Here is a 19,302-nt window from a genome sequence, read left to right as displayed (position 1 = left end):
AGGAGGACAGAAGCAAGCTCAGTGTTCCCAGATAGCAGCTTCCTTCCCTCCTCACCATTGTCCATAGTGGACCTTTTTGAGTTTGATGCCGTGAAAACTGGCCTTCAGAACATTTCTTTCCCCAGATAGCCAATGTCAACTTAAGTTTGCATAGAGTGAGCTCATATAGACCGACCTATCTGCTAGTCTGGGCTGTTTTACTTAGTTTGATCCCTGAATTAAAGTTCCTCCTAATGACCATGGCTAAGATGGTGTGATATGATGACTGGTAACACACTGTACTGACGTGGTGTTGAGCAACAATTCTGCTTTTACAGCCTTATCAAAGGCTTACTGACTAGGTAAAGTAAATACTCTAACATCAGGGACAAGCCGTTGTTCAAGATGATGGGGTCCAGCTCCTGTGAGCATTACTTCATTTCTTCCCATCTGTCCAGACATCGGTAAAATCATACCTAAGCAGCAAAACTCCGTGTAGGCAGGGACTTGCATATGGACAGAAAAGGTTGGGGTGAAACTGAGAGAATACCCACTTCTCTTTTCCTCTCTTCTTCTCTCCTCTTCTCCTTCAGTAGTGTATGTCAAAGCCAGTGAGATTCCTCCAGCTTTGAACCAGTGTATCTAAGGACGAAATCTGGTTCTGCACTTGGCAGAAGGACAGATACAGAAACATGATGCACAGCCAGATCTGCAAATGAAGATCTGAGATTAAAGGGCAGATATACAGTACATGTTTTGCTTTCCTGGTAGCCTGGAGAGAACCACCCAGGCTTCTAACTTGTGTACGTTTACTTTCAAAGGGCAAAAATGTTGCTTTCATAAATTAATTTCACACACTTTACAGAGATAAAAATAATCACTGTGACATTTTGTTTGTCTTCCTTTTTTCCTCTGTGCAAGCAGCCAACTCTCAATTACTTACAGCCCTAAATTTGTTCCGCTCAATTGTGAAAAGCCCACGCAATATTCAACAGGAGGGGAAGAATTCTGATTTGAGGAAAGTCATCATGTTTGCAAAGAAAGCAAATTTCCTCCTCTCCCAATATGCTGTATATATCAGCCAAAACAAGACTCTTATAACAAGTGCCAACTGGTATGAATTCCAACCATTTTATGTATTATATATTAATGTTATAAAAATACGCACCCCAATTTTTTATAACAAGATAATTTGTTGTGGCAATATCTGACACCACTTCTGAACTGACGTAGATGTGACAGCCTAACAAAAACTTGCCTGCCAGCATGATGGCATTGGTTATGGATACAGAATTGTCTTAACAAATCACGGGGTTCTGTACTGGCTTTTCTTCAGTAACAACCATATCTGACTTGCTGAGTTTTTCTCTAGCTACTTCTTACACTCTAAACTCAACCCAGTCTAAAAAAAAAAATCAATTTTTTATTATGTTTCTTCTTATATATTACAAATAGCAGAAACTGCAAAGGCACTAGTTTGTTGTGATTTTTTTTTGCTGATGCCTAGTGGGTGACTGCCCTGGATTCCTCAGCTGGATTCAGAGAAGACCCTTTCTTTTTCCTGTGAAATCTCATCTCCACTATCCTCTGTGAGGGAAAATGTCTCATAGGAGATGTCTTTGTCGTTTCAGCATGTGATGAAGGAAAGTGTTACAAACTCAATGAGGGTTCTGGAGATCCCATGTTTGCCTGTGTGGAATATGCACAGACTGCAGTGCAAGTCTGGGATCAGCACACAGGTTTCTGTCAGGTTTGCTGAAAAGTCAGGGTACAGCACTGGATGTGGTCACATGCGGAAGCTGGGAAGAAAGGTCCTGTTCTGTGAAAACAGGCAGGGACAATAGGAGAGAACAAGTGTTAATTAATGCCAAGTGCCTTTTCAGTGTAATTCTTGTCTCTTGGTGTTAAAGTATATAGGAATTTAGAAGCTTTGGCTGATAAGGTATCTGATGATATAAAATCACATACCTACAAATTTTCTCATGCAAATTTAATGAATCTTGCCTTATGGTGGTACAAATCATGGCTATTGCCAAGGTGGTGGACATAAGTAGGTGTCCTGCACTACAAGCAAATGATGCACAACAAGTGTGAGCAGAAGAATGAGACGCTTGCATGGTGAGTGCAGCCTTGCACTTTGCATCTCACAGATTGTCTCTCCAAGACTGCCACACATACTGATTCACAGTGGGTGGTTGTGACATAAGTAAGTTAGATGGTCTGTTTACGTAATTACCAAAAGGTATGAGAAAGTTGAACACTGTGATCTCTACTCATACTGAAAGCTGGTAGGAATAGCTTGCCAGGATAGGGAAAGTTTGCAGGTCTTTGGGCTACAGAGACAAGTGTTTCCATGGGCCCACTAGAAGGTTCACAAGTACTTCTTAAATTTCCCTGTTGGCAGCACCAGGAAGCCTCAATTGCAGCAAGGGCTCCATGGGGTGCAGGGCAATGCATGTGGCCAGCACCTGGCAGGGATTAGGAGGATCTGCCCCTGCCAGGTGCTGGTGTTGTGCCCCTTCACCAAACATTTTTATGTACTGAGCACCTCCCACGTTGGAAGCAGCTGTTCCTTCTCCTTCTTATCCAAATGCTTGCTTCCCTTTAACCTCTGGTTTCTTAAACTGCCAAGCTGCTGTATCACAGTCCTGTGAAATAGATAGCTTTCTCCTCAGTCAACCTCATTGATTTCAAAGAGGAACCCTGCAAAAGTTGATGTAACCTGCTTTTTGTTGTTGTTGTTAGCAAGCTGCTTTCCCCATATTCCTTTCACTTTTACTTTCTATTTCCCCTTTCATTTTCCTCTCTTGCTTCCTCTTCTCCTCCCTCTCCCTCAAAACAGAATTGATTTCCAGCTATTTTCTGTCAGACCAGGAAAGCCTTCCCCTCAAACTCTCCTGTTAGATTTTAGTTCCAAATCAGTGACCCACTGATTTTTTTTTCACCTTTCCCTTCCAGGAAACCTACTCTTTTATGCTAGTTATACTTACAAAATCATTGCAGCTAAAGGAAGCAAGTGATCCCATTTTCTAATACCACTGGTGTGTGGAGCTTATTTCCCCTTTTGCAGCCTTATATTAGTATTGCTATTAGTATTGTTAATAGGAGCTCTGCAACATGGGCCTGAAATCAGGACCCCACTTCAGCCTAGAATTGCTTAAAAATACTTGAACAGCTGAAAACACAAGTAAGAAGCAACTCCACTGAAGGGATGGCTACCAAAACACCAAAGATTAATAGCCCCCAAGAGATTAGTCTAATGATTTACACACTGTTTGAACATCAGCTGCTTTTAAGGGACTATTGCAGATGAAAAAAAATGAGAATATAGAAACCTACTGGAAGGCAGTGGAGGCTGATGTGTGGCCCTTGAGCACTGAGGTTCTGAGGCTGTGTAGTTGAATTAAACATAATTCAGCAACGTCAGTGCCAGAAATCTCAATAAACTGTGCTTCATCCAAGATCCTGGTGTGCTGGGTACCAGAAAGCAAAGAAAAGAATATCCCAATGAGACAAAACAAACATGATCAGATTTTATCATACTCTGTGTTGCCATTTATAACCATGGCTTTTCCTCATTGGAGAAGGTTCCTCTGTGGGGTTCTGTGAGGAGAGGCTGTGCAAACCTTGCCCAGGTTCATAATCTGAAATGAAATACAGAGTGATGCCTAATATCTGAGAAGAGTGAGACTGCTGGATCTGGCTTTGCAATTCATAAGTTTGTATTCTCAGGTTACAAGTGAAAAGGGCGACCTAGAATGAAAGTGAAGGCTGGTCAAACAGGCTTAAGAAGACACAGAAAATCCAACACTGAGACAAAAGTGAGACTGTCCTCCCCAAAGTGATTCTAGCTACTGTGAGACAGAGTTAGAACCCTGAAGAGCCAGGATACGTGGTTCTTCTGGGTACATGGGTAGACCCGATACTGAAGTTTTGTATTTGGATGGGAAAGGAAGCTCCTGTCTAGACTGTGAAAAATACTGTACAGTTCTTGAGTGTGCAAAGTGCAGTAAATTGCAGAGACAGAATCTGCAGAGGCGTTTGTCCTCTCTCAGCCACAGTCACATCAGAAAACCTGCAGCAGCCAAGAAAAAGCAGACAATGTAATGAGGTGACTCTCACCCAGCCCTATATATCATTACTTATTTTATCTTCCAAGGCGAATGTACAGGTATTGGGCCCTTGTCCAGGAAAGCACTTAGGGCCATATTCTGATAGCATGCAGAATAGTATTTTGCTGAGCAAACAGCACCACTGAAGTTTTTGAGGCAATTTATGGAGTTAAATTTGTGCAGCGTAAAGGTATCAGCATTTGTTTCCTGAGAATTTGCATAGTGCTAACTCCCGTGATGCAGCTTGCTGCTGGAGGTTATTTGCATGTGCCTGTGCTCTACTGATAGACTTAACCTGATTACCCAAGGCAAGGAGAGAGAAGCAGACCTGCCTCTCTGACTCCCAGTTGAAGCCTGCAATGAAAAAGGTCAGCAAGAGACCTCCAGAATTTGGGGATGTGCTGCATAAGCACATCTGTTCTGTGGCCCAGGAGACTGTGTTTTGGGGCACAGGCCATTTAAATTCATAAATTGTTTGGGGAGGAAGCCAGAGGCGCTTTTGGATGAAAGTGCAAATACTCTGGATTAATGTTGAGCACCAAGAATTTCCCCAGCATGCAGCCTAACCACCTAGACCTGTTCTGGAGAAATGATGTGGGGAGCAGGTAATCTTGAAAATACCCTGATGCTGAGCCCAAGGAGAGACTTTCATTGACCTAATTGATCTTTGGATTACAGCCTGCAAGAGCCTTGTCCAGATTTTAATATAAGAACTACATAAAACACTGGGGGAAAAAAACTAGATGATTTTCTGATATTGGCAGAGAAGTTATACTGCTAGATGCTCAGGTTAAAAATTCATTTAGGAAGCTGGATTAACTCCATCAATATAGTAATCAGTTCAAGGTAAGGTATGGAATTATAGCAAAAATTACTGCCACTCTGTCCATAAATGATTAATTGGTGACTGTTAGACTTACTAGGACTGCAGTGACTCTAAGGCTCTGGCCACTTCACGGCACTAAATGAAGACACTCCTCCTTTTATTGTGTGTGTTAGACTTTGTGCAGCAGTGGTATGAAGAACAGCCGAATGTAGTAAGATGACAGTGTTACCCAATGGGGTACAGGACTATTTCAATGGTTTAATAAAAGCTATGTATGGAGTTTCTGATCTCCTTGGCCGTTGAGGCAGATGGGATCAGCCACCTGGCTGGGGCACGCCACGGCTGCTTGTGGCCGCTAGACCCAGGATTCTGTTTTCCAGAAGTGAGGAAAAGACAAGAGGTGAGTGGGTTAGGGTCCTCATCCAGAGCCAAGAATCTGGAAGTTTTGCTAGGTTCACACACCAGCAGTAACAAGGAGATGAAATACTTGCTCCAGATTACACAAAGAGTCTGTGGCAGAGCAGGCTTCTTGATCCTACACCAGGACTCACGACAGCACCCAGATAACCAGATTTACTGGGAGGCTACGACTATGGCATGCACAGTGGGCACCATGTGGACTGGGAAAAGAAGGGGATCATCGAGGCTGGTTCCTGAGTGTATGGAGGGCCATTATTCATTATTTACTAACTTAATGTCCAACCTGTACGTGCAGTCACAACAGCGCGTGCTTTAACTGTATGAGAAATATTGCACTTCTGCTTCCAAAATCAAATTCTTGGAGATGTTGCCTCCATACTATACAGGGCCAGATCCTCTATAAGGCAATCAGCAGAGTTGTGTTGACTTTGGAGAAGATGTAATCATTCATATCTGCTGGGGGACGGATCCTCAATCATGGAGTGTTGAGATAAGAGAAAATGTTGAGCTGTAATGACTGAGCAGCATCTTGAGAATGATTAACAGGCTTCCTTTCAGGGGGGATGGGTGAAATATAGCCTGTGCACAAAGAGGCAGCACCAGTCATAGACAATAATTAATCCACACATGACCTTTAGGTTTAAGTGAATAAAAACAGTGCATGGGACTTAATTTTACAAGTAAGATTTGGTCTCTTTAGAACATGGTGAACTCAAGTCAGAAATTTGGGACCTACTCCTCAAAAATAAAACACCTAATATAAAAGTATAATGTTGATATGTATCATGAAGTGACACTCACTGCATATAGAAAGTAGAGGAGAATAAAGACATCCATCATTACTTTTTTCTATGAACAAATTGCTGCATTTTACTATAGGACGTGCCAGGAGCAGGAGGCTCACCGGAAGGTCTATAGGAGTTTTCTTTAGAGTCTACCAGCATATGAGGGGGTATTAGCTGCAGCCCCTCCCACTCCCAGTTGCCACCCCAGCTGGAATATCGCACCCTGGCAGTAGCTCTCCAGGGACAGCAGTGAGCCAGCATGTGCAGCAACTGTTTGAAGGGGGATTAAAGCACATCGTAAAAGCTTGCGGCCAGAAGCAAGAGAGGAATGTTTTCATGAGACATCCGTAGGTTATGAAGTGAAGTGCTGGGTGTGCAGACAGCTATTAAATAAAAGGCAGAGAGCAAAGCACTCACAAAACTCAGGAAACCACATGTTTATTTCTTCTCAAGAAGCCCAGCAAGCAGTCAGGCAGCAGCCCAGGCAAAGTCCTCATCTCCCTCCTCTCATGCCAAGCGTTCAGTTTTGCTCCTGCTGCAGATGTGCTGTTCATGCATGGCAGATAGTGACTGGCCAATAGTGGCTGACAGCTACGAAGTTACGGCTGTGTGACCAGCTGTAGGGTTCTTCCAGTCCCCACCCAGAGCAGGCAGTGGTGCTAGCTGTGTGGCCGCATCCGTGAAGGCAGGAGAGCTATAGGGGTTGCCTGAACTTGGCTTAAAGGAAACAGACCTGTTTTAAATTGCCAAGGTCAGCTTATCAGCTGGGCAATCTGAAAAACAAAAGTTATTGCAGTTACACCAGTATGAAGGACCTACTCCTAATTTTATGCACACTTACACACTAGGGGTTTAATATCATCATTCCTTGTGGCTTAGCTGAGACTACAGCTGAGCAACACAGCTTTGACTTCCTCTTCTCTAAACTGTTCCCTTGTAGTTTTATGAGGGTTTAAATTGTAGTTATCGCTTGATATAAAGTGCAGCTGACTAACTACTGGTTTTGCACTGTACTGCACGAGGTAGGGGAGCACATGACCAAACAGCGGACAAAGAATTGCTTAAAATGGCTGAGTACTAAAAACCTCTCCAGCTGTGGCAGTAGGTACTCATTTGAGGATTTTCAAGCTGTTAAATAATTTTCAGTTCAGTATTTTTATTAGTTTGTCCTGGGTCTTGTCCCCCTTTTTTTTTTAAATCCCTGTTCTTGTGAATTCACTTTACTAAAAATACCAACCAATAGTCTCTTTGTGCAGTGAAATGAGGTTGGTGAAAACTGGTTTTGTGCAAAAGGCATGATAAAAGGTGCATTCAGAAATATATCCAACAAGTAAGCTCTCTGCAGGGTGTAAGTCTTCTGAAAAGGGAAGCCGAGTCCTGCAAACCCTTCCATTGCAGGCTTGTGCTGCTATTGAAGACAACCATGAATAAGGTTTTGCAGGATCAGGCCCCAGAGTTCAGCAAAATTTCCTCTCTGGCTGCTCTCCACAGCATTTAACAGCCTAAATAAAAGACAGAATTAATTTCTGTTTCAAATCCTTGGCAAGCAACTTCATCTCGTTGCTTATATTTTCAGACGAATCAAAGGATCCTGCCTTGTTACAGCTACTCACGGAGTAGGGGCTCAAGGGACAGCAAGGTATTTGCTTTCTCAGATGAAAATCAGATTCTGACCGGTGGTATTTTCAATAAAGTTTAACAAAGGTACATTGCTAAAGAAAAGGCAACATCGTGGCTTCTCCATTCCATTCTTGCCTGAAGTACGATTCATTTTTCAGCCAAAGAGTTAACTACTTCTGTGGTGCTCACCCAGCACTCTGCTCTTACTAGTGGCTTCTATCAAATTCCATTTTATTGTGAAGCATTGCACTTTTGGAAAATATAGCCCACCAATTTGGTGGTAAACAAGCCTTGGCTTTAAGACAAAGCTTGTTTTAATCTCCATGATCAGGCTACAGATCTGACCATGTTTTTTAACAAACCTCTTATGAAGAAATCCTATTCATGATTATTATCTATATGAGAATAAAAATGTCTAATTACCTTATATTAAATCTGTATTTATCAATTGTGGCTTTCTCTGGGAAATTGTAATTTACAGAAATGCTCCACATTCCAGGCTGTAACAGTTGGAGGTGGATGTCCTTAAGGATCGGAAAAAAAGTTCTTTTTTAAATGGCACATTTACTAATTATAAAATGCTCTTATCTCTCTGCAGCCAAAGCCAAAATGAACATGTGCCTTGCACTAAGAAATCCCAGGATTGTCACAACTTGTGCCAGCTGTTGAGGTTATGACACCTGTGCCAGCATCGCCAGCTCTGCCCACTGTCATCTGTTCCAACTGTTCCATCTGCACTGTTTGTACCAATTCTCCCATTTCTGCATCTGTACCTTCTGCAGAAACGGGTCCAACAATGCCAGCTGTGTCATTGGTGCCAAATATGCCAGATGTTCTATTTGTCCACCCTGGGCCAAATCAATGTAGTTTTGTGCTCATTAGTTTTAGCTGGTAGATTCTATTTCACAATTTTTTGAGATGCACTTAGATCAAATCAATTCTAAATCACCACTACAACTGCTTTACATCTATCTTGCCATAAACAGAACTTGGTTTTTCATCCCATGTTTGGTCAAAATTATTTTGATTTTATTAAAACACACGTGATAATAGAAGTGCTGTCTTAAGACAAGATTATTTTTTTTCTGTAGAGGATGTATCTGCAGAGAGATGAACAGAAAAAAATAAGGGTCATGGTATCCAGGCTGTAAATAATCGCCGTGGTTACAGTAAAAAATGCCTACACATAGATATACTGACTGAGAAAGCCCTAGTCCCAATCTCTTACTCTGCCTCTGCAGATCTGAAGCCCATCCAATGTCAGTTTAGTTGCACTGAGTACTTTAAGCTGCAAGGGACAGAGGGAAGCAAAGTTCTGGATGAGTACTGACCATGGGCATGTTTATCAGGGCTGTGCTAAAGGTTTGTTCTCTGCAAGAACTTACTGCTCATCTGAAAGGGAGCCCTCCACAACCACCCTGTGGCTGCACTCAGTCTCAATAGCTTTCTATTGGCAAGTTTAAGCTGTATTGATTTGGGTGCCATGTGATCTGCCTTTTCTTGTGCTTCACTAATGACATAATATCAGCCAAATGCATGAGTCATTGTTTATTTGGATTCATCACTTACTCATAGGACTGTCCCAGTTTGTGTCCTCGGCCACATCCTGAAAGATCTCTGAAGGTGGTGGGATTTCTGGATGCATCATATCCTCTGGAGTTTGGCACTCTGGGTCAGTAAGGAAAGCTGGAATTTACCACTGTCGAGTATCTCAAAATAAAGTTAATTCCTGCATAAAAGAACATGCTTAGGTTTTGCATCCCTGTCTAATACCACTCAGAATAACTTCCACAATAAAACAGAAGTAGAATGTAGATGTTGCACCATGCTGGCTCAAGGTCTGCAAGTGCTCATTCAGCACAAGTGACAAGCCCAGGCCTAACCCTGTGGGTCCTGCCTCTGACATGAACCCTGACACTGTGGTCCAATCTGCGAGCTGCTGCACCCAAAGAACTGGACACTGCCTGCACCTCTGGGCCCGTGTGGTCTCAAGTGCCTCAAAAACTTGGGAGCCATGCATGGCATCCCAGTGTCCTGGACCTGCAGTGCTGGAGGTGTTGCCCATGGTCCCATCCACCCCTTCACCGGCCCGACCCTGCCATGGCAGAATTACTAATCCCCACCACAGACAGCAGTGTGACACCTGAGAGATGCAGCTCTGCCTTGTGGGAAGCCAGAAAACAGGTTTGCATAAACTCAGTCTGCCCCTTTGCACTATTGAAATGAGCAGGGCTGACAGCTCCTCGTCAAAGGAAGGTACATATTAAAAAAACAGCAAGTCAGTTAACTTAGGAAAGGGGACTGAGGCAGAGGGAAAAGAGGCATTTAATAGTGAGGAAGGCAGTAGGTGCAGAAGTGCTGCAGACCACTTTGATTCTTTCCTGCAGCTGTCATGACAAATTTCATCTTAAAAGTTCCTTGAGCTCTGGGAGTTTATTGTGCACAAAGACTCCAAAGTGCAGTCACATCTAATCTGTTTGTGCCTTTCTTCAATGGGATGAAGAAATAGGGAGAAAACGGAGAGACAAAGTAAGTAAGAGATGTTTTATGTATCTGGTTTGGGTAACTGAATTGGCAGCCAGCAAGAGGGACAGATTTCTTATTAAGAAATAACTCCTGCAGCTTCTCAAGCAAAACTCAAGATAAAATCTGTCATTCATTACTTTAGAAATTCCTTGGATTTCCAAATCATGCGACTGGAGGGCACCCTGTCCCCTAGTCTGTGAACTCTGCCATTGTGGTCAGCAGCCACCTGCCAGGCCACTGTCTTTACTCATATGGCAAATGCCTTGAGATGGAAACTATTTCTTTCTGTGATATTTACAACAGGGCTGCCTGGTCTTCACTCTGTCTGCTGACAGTGATAACCACATTATACTTTCTCTGCTCTGCTTTCACCTGTGCAGGCTACCCCATGGCCACACTGCTCTGAAGCAGCACAAGGGCTTCATCACACCTCTGCTTCCTTAGCAGACCTTATGGAGGATCCTTGGAATGCATTTCTTGAGGTTGTCTTCCTCGACAGCTGAGCTGAAAAGATTTTGTCCCAGGCATAAAAAAACTTTGTCATGTTGTCTAGGACCTTTGGCGCATTTTTTTTTGTTTCTTTCTGTCACGGACTCTTCTTCCTGCAGACACCTGGGAGATTTTCTTGTATCCTTGAAGGTGAACATGTTTTCTTTCCTGCTCTGGCCTCTGTCGGCTTTTCAGTGTTTGCTACAGGTCCTGGGTTTGGTGTAGGGCACTGGGCTGTGTTGGGTGACTGCTGCTGTGTTATGGCAGGAGTTGATTATCTCCTTATTGGTTCCTACGGTTGGCCTCAGCAGTGCAGGTGGTTCCTGCAGGCTGTACCACCCCACTGGGTGTCTCAGACATCTGCACAGGACTGTGACCTCTTTACTAAGGGAAGGACAGTGAAGAGGGATTGTCACCCCCGTTGTTTCATACTGTCCTTGGCAATGGGTCACTTAAGGGATTCTTTCCATGTTTCACTAAAAAATTTGGAGAAGGTTTGGAGTTCGGGAAGATGGAGACCCAGCATTTCTTTCAAGAGAAGGCATTGTGGCAGAACCCTAGGGATATTATCAGCTTTCAATTGAGTGGTGAAGGAATTTATTCCCTTTTTGCCTAAAGACCATCACTTCCTGCGAGATGAGAGGAGGAGAGGAGAGGAGAGGAGAGGAGAGGAGAGGAGAGGAGAGGAGAGGACAGGACAGGACAGGACAGGACAGGACAGGACAGGACAGGACAGGCAAGGTGGCTGAGAGGCTGCATATTAAAACCCTGGCATCATTGGAGCACTAGCTATTTAAAAATACTCACTTTGCTCCTTGCAACTGCTACAAGTAATACTGACATGAATGTGCACACATTCGCACACCCCCAGATGATTGTCTTTTTACCACTGCGTTGGTAAGCAGCACAGGCCAGTTCCCATTAAAGTCCAACTCTTGAGTATACTGGACATAAATCACATTCAGGATTATCTTCTATTTTTTTATAGCATTTTATAATTAAACAGAAGAATTAGAAGTATGAAGAATTAAAATTATTTTTCCATTATTTCAATGGAGAGACTTAGAGGGAGGGTTTGCATGCTGGTCAAAAACAATGTGCTCCATCCCAATTAGCTTCTCTGGCTGGCCTGATCTTGGGACTGGCCAAACAAAGGTCAAAAATGGTCCTCATCCCACATCCACCCTTGGCAGCTCTCCCTTTGGAGCAAAATGCTTCATCAAGAGACTATCCTACTCTGACTGTCCCTACAGGGGAAATTCTCAGTTAGCAGAGTGCAACGGAAAAGAGACACAATTGGAACAAAGATTATGTTGAAGAATTTTATGAGGCTCCTGTTCTTTCTCAGCTTTTTTGCACCTTTCTGGTTTCATCTGGATGACAGCAACAAAGACAGAAGCATCCTCTTTAAAATCCTCCAGAAGAATTCCCCAAAAATGGAATTTCCACAGTAAACTCTGCACATGAACAGCCCAATGGGTGTGACTGGAAAGGATTTTTTCTTGCAGCAGAAAACGCCCAGGCTTTCAAAATAGAATGAACCCACTTTGGTATTTTTAGGTTTTATTGCATTCACTTAACGAATGTCATTATTTGTAGCTTAAAAAATGACAGTGAGTTTGTGTGAGCTTTCCTGACACTTTTTTCATTATTCTGGTGTGCAACAGAAATAGGCAGAGGAGAGAGGAGGAAAGCAGCTGAGCAGTGCCAAAAAGAATAGTGAATATCTATGCAGCAAAAAGCGTTTAGGTGGTACCGAAAAATTTCCAGCATCGAGCAATGGTATTGGATTGCCTGTAGAAACTTTTGAAATATAAGAACAGCTAATTTGTTGGGTTTTCAAAAACTATCAGATTTCACATGAGGCTGCTATGAAGGGTGGAAATTTTCTTGAAAAATTGTCATTTTATACAACTCTAATTAGCAAACTGTTCATATAAACCCACAAGCTGTGCAGCAGATTTCACTTCCAACATCTCTACAGACAAGATAGAATTTTACCTACCTACTTATTTACTGATCATGTCACAGCATCCTTTTCCTACTCATCGATGACTGTTCAGAAGTTTATATAAAATGTGCTGGTGATTTCACGACGTTTCCATTGGACAAGTTTCCACGTGCTGAGGCAAATCACCATCACTGGTGCAGTCCTGTTGGCAGTTCCATTAGGCAGGAACCAAGGAGAAAAAGATAGGATTATCTTTTCAACCCAAAAGATGGTACAACAAAAATCAATTGAAAAGCTTGGATGGGGCTGTTTAGGGTCTCATGCATTACTCGTTCCCTCCTGGTATGCCTTTCAGTGCCATGAATATTTATTACTCTACTTTGTCCTGTTACAGACAAAATAAGACATGCCCAAGGGAATTCAGTCAATGCAAATAAAAGCAATGTTTGCAAGCATGAGTAAATCTCAGTCACGGTACTTGGCATTTTATGTCAAATACAGCTAAAGTGCAAAATTGTAAGAGAGAGAAATGATTTCAGGACGGAACTGTTGTTAGAAGGTCAATGGAAAGAAGTGGAGCATTCAGCAATGAGTCCTTCTTTCAGGTCATGAGTCAGGCAGGGTTGCCTGTGTTTCATATGTAGCCACATGGGGATCATTAATCCTAACTGAATCCCTTGTTTCTTTGAGGTGGTAAACACAGATACCGGTTGGTTCTTTCATTCTTCCCGCAGTTAACTTGTAGCTTCCACCAGTTTCTTACAGGTTTCAAAGTGAACATTTATCCCCGAATTTTTTTCCCAAGCTGGTAAAAATCCTTCAAACCTCCATTGGTTGGATAGCAAGACAGAGATTGAAGACGAAAGATAACACTTGATTAAAAACAATTATTTCATTCTTACATTATTAGTAGCCCATCTGTAATGAAAACAAAATAAAACAATAAAGACAGTGCAAGAAAGCTCATAGTCTGCAAGCATCTGCTCAATATTTCTAATGAAAAGTTTGCCTTCCTCCACTAATTGTCTGACGTGTAGTCACAGGGAGCAGAAAACTCCCTCTAAATCTATTCATTTAATTCCACCACTTCTGCCAATATTTAGAGATCTTGTTGTTTCATTAATGCTACTTAAACTAGATGCATTTCATTGCAACTGTTATTGATAATATTTCTTTTGCCATTCATTTCTATGCCAATAAAATGAAATTTCCCTCAGTAGAAACAAGCCAAGTAAGTCTTCCTATGCTCTTCACATGTCTCTCTAAACTTAAATCATTCTTAGACATGGTATCTCAGATTTCAAGAACTAGCACACATGCAAAAATACAGTTGTTTGTTCATTTTGCCTACAGTTATTGTAACTTTCAGTTTAAACTACACAGAACAATAAATTTACATAAATTCTATTCTATGTCTTTCATGTTGCATTTATCTGTGCATGTCTTATTTAAGTGTTCATTTGCATATACTTCTACTTACAGGTAGTCACCACTTCAAATTATGTTTTCCCAGGTGCTCTATTTTCTGATTTTAGATTTTGTTATTTGGAATTTGGAGAAGCTTTTAAAACTGTTTTCAAGATTTTCATCACGGCTAGCTATAATTTGTCTTAACTATAGAACTCAGACACATCTGATTTTGTTTCTCTTTCTCAGTACTGAATGAATGCTAATCCATCAGCTTATTTCTGTTTAATATATACTTATTAGGGCTTAGCTTTCCTAAGCTGTGCAAGATACAGTCCTTCTCAAAACCCACCAGCTCCCTTTGGACACTCAATTTATTTTTAATCCCAAGCTTCTTTTGAATGACAGCATAACTTAATTTGTAAGCATAACTCAATTTATGGGCATGAAATAGCTGTTTAAATTTGTATGCATTTATTTATTTTTCTGTACTTTTCATTTGTTGAAGTTGCAATAAACTGAAATAAAAAAACAATAAGTATATGTATAAGCAACGGATCTCTTTGAAACATAATAGCTGCAGGGTTTTTGTATTTAGAGCTCTGTGGAGCATTATCACAGGCGTATTGAACTCACAGGCAGGTATTTTCTAATATGTCTTTGAGCCTGATCTTTCATAAACTGGTGGGAAAACTTTTATTGCCTTTGCCAGATTATTAATCAGACTTTCCTGATTATTCCTTTTCCTTGAAAAACACAACAGCTGTTTTCTGTGAAAATAAGTATTCACATCCTTGTTGGTTGTCCTTACTTTCTCTGTGACTTTACAGCAAGGTCATAATAATGTATTGTTAACTCCTCAATGGGTATTGGTTAATGGTACAATGTCCAGATGGTGATCCATGACAAGTGGCGTCCGCCAGTGGTCTGTACTGGGGACCATTACTGTTTAATATCTTCATCAATGATGTAGACCGTAGGACTACATGCACCCTCAGCAAGTTTGCAGACAACACCAAGCTAAATGATGTGGTTAACACACCTGACCTGCATTAGCAAGCCAGTAACATTAAATTTCCAGAGGGCAGACTTTGATCTCTTCAGAAGGCTGGTTGGCAAAGTCTCATGGGAGACAGTACTCAAGGGCAAGGGAGGCCAGGAGGGCTGGGAGCTCTTCAAAAGGGTGGTCCTAGCAGCTCAGGAGAAAGCCATCCCCGTGTTCCGGAAAAAAAGCCGGCAGGGGAGAAAGCCAGCTTGGTTGAATAGAGAGATCTTGAGGGATATCAAGAAGAAGAGAAATGTTTATGGGCTCTGGAAGAAGGGACAGGCCTCTTGGGTGGACTACAGGAGGGAAGTGAGATTGTGTAGGGAAAAAATCAGGAGGGCTAAGGCTCAGCTAGAAATCGGATTGGCCAAGTCTGTGAAAGATAACAAAAAATCTTTCTACAAATATATAAATAATAAAAGGAGGACTAGGGAGACCATACAGTCCCTATTGGACACAGAAGGAACAACAGTAACAGGGGATGAGGAAAAGGCTGAGGTACTTAATGCCTTCTTTGCCTCAGTCTTTACTTGTAAGGAGGGTCATTCCACCTGTGTACAAACCCAGGAGCTAGAGGAGCATAATGAGGCTCCCGTGATCCAAGAGGAGGTGGTCAGAGCCTTGCTAGCCCAATTAGATAGCCACAAGTCTATGGGGCCGGACGAGATTCACCCTAGGGTACTGAAAGAGCTGGCGGATGTGCTGGCCAAACCCCTTTCCATCATCTTCCAACAGTCCTGGAAGACTGGGGAAGTCCCACTGGACTGGAGGCTGGCTGATGTCGTGCCCATCTACAAAAAGGGTCGCAGGGAGGATCCAGGAAACTACAGGCCTGTCAGTCTGACCTCAGTGCCAGGGAAAGTCATGGAGCAGGTGATCTTGAGTGCTATCATGAAGCACATGCAAGAGAACCAGGTGATCAGGCCCAGTCAACATGGGTTCACAAAAGGCAGGTCTTGCCAGACTAACCTGATCGCCTTCTATGACAAAGTCACTCGGCTGCTGGACGAGGGAAAGGCTGTGGATGTGGTCTTCCTGGACTTCAGTAAAGACTTTGACACAGTTTCTCACAGCGTTCTGCTTGAGAAACTGTCAGCCTCTGGGCTGGACAGGCGCACACTCTCCTGGGTGGAAAACTGGTTGGATGGCCGGGCCCAGAGAGTGGTGCTAAATGGAGTTAAATCCAGCTGGAGGCCAGTGACAAGTGGGGTTCCCCAGGGCTCAGTGCTGGGTCCAGCCCTGTTCAATGTCTTTATCAATGACCTGGATGAAGGCATCGAGTGCACCCTTAGCAAGTTTGCGGACGACACTAAGCTGGGTGGAAGTGTCCATCTGCTGGAGGGTAGAGAAGCTCTGCAAAGGGATCTGAACAGGCTGGACCGCTGGGCAGAGTCCAACGGCATGAGGTTTAACAAGGCCAAATGCTGGGTCCTGCACTTGGGGCACAACAACCCTGTGCAGTGCTACAGACTAGGAGAAGTCTGTCTAGAAAGCTGCCTGGAGGAGAGGGACCTGGGGGTGTTGGTTGACAGCCAACTGAATATGAGCCAGCAGTGTGCCCAGGTGGCCAAGAAGGCCAATGACATCTTGGCTTGTATCAGAAACGGCGTGACCAGCAGGTCCAGGGAGGTTATCCTCCCTCTGTACTCGGCACTGGTGAGACCGCTCCTCGAATACTGTGTTCAGTTCTGGGCCCCTCACCACAAGAAGGATGTTGAGGCTCTGGAACGAGTCCAGAGAAGAGCAACAAAGCTGGTGAAGGGGCTGGAGAACAGGCCTTATGAGGAATGGCTGAGAGAGCTGGGGTTGTTTAGCCTGGAGAAGAGTAGGCTGAGGGGAGACCTCATTGCTCTCTATAACTGCCTGAAAGGTGGTTGTAGAGAGGAGGGTGCTGGCCTCTTCTCCCAAGTGACAGGGGACAGGACAAGAGGGAATGGCCTCAAGCTCCACCAGGGGAGATTTAGGCTGGACGTTAGGAAAAAATTCTTTACAGAAAGGGTCATTGGGCACTGGAACAGGCTGCCCAGGGAGGTGGTTGATTCACCTTCCCTGGAGGTGTTTAAGGCACAGGTGGACGAGGTGCTGAGGGATATGGTTTAGTGTTTGATAGGAACGGTTGGACTCGATGATCTGGTGGGTCTCTTCCAACCTGGTTATTCTGTGATTCTGTGATTCTGTGAAAAGAAGTGTGGCCAGTAGGTTGAGAGAGATGTTTCTGCCCTTGTACCTTGTTGTCTTGAGACCCAACCTGGAGTACTGCATCCAGCACAGAAGTCCTCAACACAGGAAAGACGTGGACCTTTTGGACCAGGTCCAGAGGAGGGCCACAAAAACAATCATAGAAATGGAACACCTCTCCCATGAAGTAAGGCTGAGAGAGTTGGGGTTGTTTAGCCTGGAGAAAAGAAGGCTCTGGAGAGGCCTTACTTTGGCCTTTCAATACTTGAAGGGGGTTTATAAGAAAGATGAGGACAGACTTTTTAGCAGGGCCTGTTGCAATAAGACAAAGGGTACTAGTTTTAAACTAAAAGAGGGTAGATTCAGACTAGATATAAGGAAGATATTTTTGCAATGAGGGTGGTGAAACACTTGAACAAGTCGCCCAGAAGAGTGGTGACAGGACTAGATGACCCTAAAGGTCATCTAGGGATGACCCTTCCAACCCAAATTATTCTATGATTCTATGAAACAGAAAGATAATGTGGTTTGGAGAATGCTCTTCTCAAGGGCCCGTATTGAAAAAGCTATATCATAGGCAAGTCAGAAGTAAGCGTGAAAATGCATGTATTTGTTTCCACCCTGTTGCATTTTACTTGCATTTGGTCCACTATAGTGCCTGTCAGTGCTAAGTGGGTTATTACAAGTTTCTGCACAACTTTAATTATGTTGATTGTTGTATTTTGCCCTTTGTAACCTGTTGTCTGATACAATGTGGGGCTCTGGTAGGTGTCCCAGCATTTGTCAAGATCCTTCCCTATTCCCATTGCTCACAGGCCATGGGACAGCTGTCTGAGTGGAAAGCCAAACCGTGTTTTCTTTGGGAGGAAATACTTCTGCAGTGAGAGCGCTTCCGGATTGATACTACTCATTTATCTGCCCTGTTTCCAGTTATTCAGAGCCAAATGCCTAGGCCTGTACTCACATTGATCAATGAGTTACTGGCTTGACGGGACTTAAATGGAAGTCCAGTGCAGTATTTAGTGTGAGTTGCAGAATACAGTCAACAGAGAAGAAAGAAACTATTTGCACAGAGGATTTGCCATCCTATGTGAGACTCTTAATATTTCTAGACTTGTGCTGTCACTGGTGCAGTGGCATTATTTGGACATATACTGAAGTTAAACCATGACAGAAGGTGATAATAGAATAATAAGTGTGGTAGTGAGAGGAAAGGCTTGTCAACATTGAAAGAGAAACGTGCAACTTTGCATAAATAGTTTCTTCTAATGTATTTTAACTGTTGGGATGGGCATCTCTAAGACTACAAAACTGAAATGCATGTAAGTTCTTCATTAATGTATAAGAAAGAAGGTACATGGCAACACACATTCAGTGCTAGCATTGGTTCTTCTCCATTTAAGCAGAGAATCAAAAGTGTGATTGCCTAATAAGGGCACAGTCAGAGACAGTTATTGAATTCCTGAATCCATTCAAATACATGTTTTCATACAGATCTAGGGAAGAAAATTTATCTCCTGAATTAAATGTTGGCTTTGTGATAACAAAGCTCATGAAAGATCAAGAAAGATTCTGACATTGAAACTGTTGATCAGCAAAGAAATTTCTGAAGTCTGAAACACTGAAACTATGTAATTAGGCACTGTCAAAGAAATCCATCCCCCCACACAAAAGCAGCACAAGCCAAATAGAGTTTAAAGTCGTTGATCACTTTATCAATGGAGCTGTTATGGCACATAGGACTCACATTATTCATATTATAGAGAGATGATATTTTTCCTAAATGAAATGAAGATTGGTTAGAAGTACATACTTATGACTTAATATACAGTGTTTTTTAAAAAATATTGATTTTGCTGTATTTTTAATATATATTAAAAATATTATATTTTATTCTTCAGTTTTCTACTCTTTTCAAATAGATTATTAATATGCAAGTACCAGCTTCAGTAAAACTTGTAATA

Source organism: Phaenicophaeus curvirostris, chromosome 2 (assembly GCF_032191515.1).
Source record: "Phaenicophaeus curvirostris isolate KB17595 chromosome 2, BPBGC_Pcur_1.0, whole genome shotgun sequence".
NCBI lineage: Eukaryota > Metazoa > Chordata > Aves > Cuculiformes > Cuculidae > Phaenicophaeus > Phaenicophaeus curvirostris.
This window is presented reverse-complemented; position numbering follows the sequence as displayed.